We start from the raw sequence: 6,488 nt of genomic DNA, 5'->3' as shown, positions 1-6,488 counted from the left end.
CTGTATTCCACATTCTCTATTCTGTGTTCTATATTCTTTATTCTACATTCTATATTCTGTTTCTATACACTTTATTCTAAATTCTCATTTGTGTATTGCATGTTCTAAATTCTGGGATCTGTATTCTGCATTCTCTATTCTTTATTCTGTGTTCTGCATTCTCTATTCTACATTCTATATTCTGTATTCTATATTCTATATTCTGTGTTCTGCATTCAATGTTCTAAACTCTGGTTTCTGTATTCTGTATTCTATAGTCTGTATTGTACATTCTAAAATCTAAATTCTATATTCTGTATTCTGTACTCTATATTCTAAATTCTGTGTTCTGAATTCCACGTTCTAAACTCTGGGTTCTGTATTCTGTTTTCTATATTCTATATTCTGAGTTCTACATTCTATATTCAACATTCTGTATACTCTATTCTATATTCTAAATTCTGTTTTCTGAATTCCATGTTCTAAATACTGGGTTCTGCATTCTGTATTCTATATTCTATATTCTGTGTTCTATATTCTGTTTTCTATATTCTATATTCTGTATTCTGTATTCTTTATTCTAAACTCTGTGTTCTGAATTCCATGTTGTAAATTCTGTGTTCTGTATTCTGTATTCTGAATTCTATATTCTCTGTTTTACATCAAGTATTCTACATTCTGTATTCTGTATTCTGTATTCAATATTCCATATTCTGTGTTGTACAATCTATATTCTATATTCTGTACTCTGTACTCTATATTCTAAATTCTGTATTCTGAATTCAAAGTTGTATAATCAAGTTTCTGCATTCTGTATTCTATATTCTATATTCTGTGTTCTACATTCTGTATTCTACATTGTATATTATGTATTCTGTTTCCTATATTCTATATTCTGCGTTCTGAATTCCATGTTCTAAATTCTGGGTTCTGTATTCTGTAATCTATATTCAATATTCTGAGTTCTACATTCTGTATTGTACATTCTATATACTTTATTCTATATTATATATTCTGTGTACATCATTCTATATACCACATTCTATTTCGTTATTCTGATTATATATTCTGTGTTCTGAATTCCTTGTTCTAAATTCTGCATACTGCATTCTGTATTCTATATTCTATATTCTGTGTTCTACATTCTATATTCAACATTCTATTTCTTTATTTTATATTCTGTATTCTGTGTTCTGAATTCCATGTTCTGAATCCTGCGTTCTGTATTCTGTATTCCATATTCTGTGTTCTGCATTCTATGTTCTAAATTCTATATTCACCTTTCTGTATTGTATATTCTAAATTCTGTGTTCTGCATTCCATGATCTAAATTCTGGGTTCTGTATTCTGTTTTCCATATCCTATATTCTGTGTTCTACATTCTATATTCTGCATACTGTATTCAGTATACTGTATTCTATATTCTAAATTCTGTGTTCTGCATTCCATGTACTAAATTCTGGGTTCTCTATTCTCTATTCTCTATTCTCTATTCTGTGTTCTGCATTCTATAGTCTAAATTCTATATTCAGTATTCTGTGTTCTATATTCTAAATTCTGTGTTCTGATTCCATTTCTAAATTCTGGTTTCTATATTCTCTTTTATATATTCTATATTTTGTGTACTTAATTCAATATACTACATTCTATATTCTGCATTCCGTATTTATATTCTATATTCTGTGTTCTACATTGTATATTCTAAATTCTATATTCAGTTTTCTGTATTCTATATTCTAAATTTTGTGTTCTGAATTCCATGTTCTAAATTCTGAGTTCTATATTCTCTATACTATATTGTATATTTTGTGTTCTACATTCTATATTCTGGATACTTTATTCAGTATACTGTATTCTATATTCTAAATTCTGTGTATTGCATTCCATGTACTAAATTCTGGGTTCTCTATTCTCTATCCTCTATTCTATATTCGGTGTTCTGCATTCTATATTCTAAATTCTATATTCAGTATTCTGTATTCTATATTCTAAATTCTGTGTTCTGAATTCCATCTTCTAAATTCTGGGTTCTGTATTCTGTATTTTATATTCTATATTCTGTGTTATACAATCTGTTTTCTACATTCTGTATTCTGTATTCAGAATTCTCTTTTCTATATTCTGTGTTCTACATTCTATATTCTATATTTTATTTCTGAATCCTATATTCTATATACTGTGTTCTGAATTCCATATTCTAAATTCTGCCTTCTGTATTCTGTATCCTATATTCTATATTCTCTGTTCTACATTCTATATTCAACATTCTATATTCTGTATACTGTATTCTATACTCTAAATACTGTGTTCTGAATTCCATGTTCTTAATTCTGGGTTCTAAATTCTGTAATCTACATTCCATATTCTGTGTTCTACATTGTATATTCTACATTCTATTTTCTGTATTCTATATTCTATATTCTGTCCTGCATTCCATGTTCTAAATTCTGGGTTCTGCATTCTGTATTCTATATTCTATACTCTGTATTCTTCATTCTATATTCTGTACTCTTTATTCTATATTCTAAATTATGTGTTCTGCATTCCAGGTTCCAAATTCTGGGTTATGAATCCTGTATTCTATATTCTACCATCTGTGTTCTACATTCTATATTCCGTATTCTGTATTCTATATACTAAATTCTGTGTTGTGAGTTTCATGTTCTAAATTCTGGGTTCTGTATTCAGTATTCTATTTTCTGTGTTATACATTCTATATTCTACATTATGTTTCTGTATCCTATATTGTATGTTCTGTGCTCTAAATTCCATGATCTAAATTCTGGGTTCTGTATTCTGAATTCTATATCTATATACTGTGTTCTACATTCTGTATTCTACATTGTATATTCTAGATTCTGTATTCTAATTTCTAAATACTTTGTTCTGAATTCCATGTTCTAAGTTCTGGGTTCTGTATTCTGTATTCTATATTCTATATTCTGTGTTCTAAATTCTTCATACTATATTCTATATTCTGTATTCTATATTCTATATTCTGTGTTCTGCATTCTATATTCTACATTTCATTTCTGTATTCTATATTCTATATAATGTGTTCTGAATTCCATGTTCTAAATTCTGGGTTCTGTATTCTGTATTCTAAATTCTATATTCTGTGTTCTTCATTCAATATTCTACGTTCTATATTTTGTATACTGTACTCTATATTCTAAACTCTTTTTCTGAATTCCATATTCTAAATTCTGGGTTCTGTATTCTGCGTTCTTAATTCTGCATTCTGTGTTCTACATTGTATTTTCTACATTTTATATTCGGTTTTCCGTATTCTATATTGTATATTCTCTGTACTTCATTCTATATTCTACAATTTATATTCTGTATTATGTATTCTATATTCTTAATTCTGTTCTGCGTTCCATGTTCTAAATTCTGGGTTCTGCATTCTGTATACTACATTCTATATTCTGTATTCTGTATTCTACATTCTATATTCTGTTTTCTACATTCTATATTCTACATTCTATATTTTGAGTTCTATACTCTATATTCTAAATTCTATGTTGTGAATTGCATGTTCTAAATTCTGGGATCTGTATTCTGCATTCTCTATTCTATATTCTGTGTTCTGCATTCTATATTCTTCATTCTATATTCTATATTCTGTGTTCTGCCTTCAATGTTCTAAATTCTCGGTTCTGTATTCTGTATTCTATAGTTTGTGTTCTACATTCTAAAATCTACATTCCATATTCTGTATGCTGTACTCTATATTTAAAATTTTGTGTTCTGAATTCCACGTTATAAATTCTGGGTTCTGTATTTTGTATTCTATATTCTATATTCTGTGTTCTACATTCTATATTCAACATTCTGTATACTGTATTCCATATTATAAATTCTGTGTTCTGAATTCCATGTTCTAAATTCTGGGTTCTGCTTTCTGTATTCTATATTCTGTGTTCTACATTCTGTGTTCTACAGTCTATATTCAGTATTCTCTATTCTATATTCTAAACTCTGTGTTCTGAATTCCATGTTCTAAATTCTGTGTTCTGTATTCTCTATTCTGAATTCTATATTCTGTGTTCTACATCCAGTATTCTACATTCTATATTCTGTATTCTGTATACTATATTCTATATTCTATATTCTGTGTTCTTCAATCTATATTCTATATTCTATATTCTGTATTCTGTACTCTATATTCTAAATTCTGTGTTCTGAATTCCATGTTGTATAATCAAGTTTCTGCATTCTGTATTCTATATTCTATATTCTGTGTTCTACATTCTGTATTCTACGTTGTATATTGTGTATTCGCTATCCTATATTCTATATTCTGTGTACTGCATTCCATGTTCTAAATTCTGGGTTCTGTATTCTGTGTTCTATATTCAATATTCTGTGTTCTACATTCTGTATTCTACATTCTATATACTGTATTCTATATTGTATATTGTATATTCTGTGTACTACTTTCTAAATACCACATTCTATTTCTGTATTCTTTATTATATATTCTGTGTTCTGAATTCCTTGTTCTAAATTCTGCATACTGCATTCTGTATTCTATATTCTATATTTTGTGTTCTACACTCTATATTCTACATTTTATTTCTTTATTCTATATTCTGTATTCTGTGTTCTGAATTCCATGTTCTGAATCCTGCGTTCTGTATCCTATATTCTATATTCTGTGTTCTACATTCTATATTCTACATTGTATATTCTGTGTTCTGTAATTTTTTTTATAAATTCTGTGTTCTGAATTCCATGTTCTATATTCTGGGTTCTGTATTCTGCATTTTATATACTCTGTTCTATGTTCTACATTCTATATTCTGCATACTCTATTCTGTATACTCTATTCTATATTGTAAATTCTGTGTTCCGAATTCCATGTTCTAAATTCTGTGTTCTGTATTCTGTATTCTATATTCTATACTCTATGTTCTGCGTTCCATGTTCTAAATTCTGGGATCTGTATTCTGTGTTCTATATTCTATATTCTGTGCTCTACATTTTATATTCCACATTCTATTTTTGAGTTCTCTATTCTATATTCTGTGTTCTACATTCTCTGTCTTAATTGTATATTCTGTATTCTGTTTTCTATATTCTAAACTCTGTGTTGAATTCTATGTTCTAAATTCTGTGTACTACATTCTGTATTCAATATCCTATATTCTGTGTTCTGAATTCCAGTTTGTATATTCTGGTTTCTGTATTCTGTATTCTATATTTTATATTCTGTGTTCTACATTCTGTATTTTACATTCTATATTCTGTATTCTATATTCTATGTTCTGTGTTCTGTATTCCATGATTATATTCTGGGTTCTGTATTTTGTATTCTATACTCAATATTCTGTGTTCTGCATTGCATATTCAAAATTCTCGGTTCTAGATTGAGTATTCTATATTCTATATTCTGTGTTCTGTATTCTATATTCTACATTCTATTACTGTATTCTATATTCTATATTCTGTGTTCTGAATTCCATGTTCTAAATTCTGAGTTCTGTATTCTTTATTCTATATTCTTTTTTCTGTGTTCTACATCTATATTCTACCTTGCATATTCTGTATTCTGTAATTTTATTCTTAATTTTCTCTTGTAAATTTCATGCTCTAAATTTTAGGTTCTGTATTGTGCATTGTATATTTTAAATTCTATGTTCTGCATTGTATATTCTACATTCTATATTTTGTATTCTGTATTCTATGTTCTGTGTCCTTCATTCTTTATTCTACATTCTATATTCTGTATTTTATATTATAAATTCCGTGTTCTACATTCTTTATTTTACATTCTATATTCTGTATTTTGAACTCTACATTCTAATATTTTGTTCTGCATTCCATGTTCTAAATTCTGGGTTCTGTAGTCTGCATTATATATTCTGTGTTTTCCATTCTATATTCTAAATTTTTTCTAAATTCTGTATTCTATATTCTATATTGTGTTTTCTTTATTCTGTATTCTGAACTCTGTGTTCTGAATTCCATGTTCTAATTTCTGGGTTCTGCATTTTGTATTCTATATTCTGTATCTGTGCTCTGCATTGCATATTCAAAATTCTGGGTTCTAGATTGAGTATTCTATATTCTATATTCTGTGTTCTGTATTCTATATTCTACATTCTATTACTATATTCTATATTCTGTGTTCTGAATTCCATGTTGTATATTCTGCGTTCTGTATTCTATATTGTATTTTCTGTGTTTTCCATTCTATATTGGACATTGTATATTCTGTATTCTGTACATTTTAATCTAAATTTTCTGTTCTGAATTCCTTGCTCTATATTCTGGGTTCTGTATTCTACTTTGTATATTCTAAATTCAATGTTCCACATTCTATATTCTACTTTCTATATTCCATATCCTTTATTCTATATTCTAAATTCTGGATTGTGAATTACATGTTCTAAATTCAGGGTTCTATATTCTGTATTTTATATTCTATATTCTGTGTTCTATAATCTGTATTCTACATTCTATATTATGTATTCAGTATTCTATATTCTGTGTTCTACATTCTA

This window comes from Vicugna pacos, unplaced genomic scaffold (assembly GCF_048564905.1).
Source record: "Vicugna pacos unplaced genomic scaffold, VicPac4 scaffold_17, whole genome shotgun sequence".
In the NCBI taxonomy this organism is placed as follows: Eukaryota; Metazoa; Chordata; class Mammalia; order Artiodactyla; family Camelidae; genus Vicugna; species Vicugna pacos.
Note: the sequence above shows the minus strand (reverse complement) of the source record.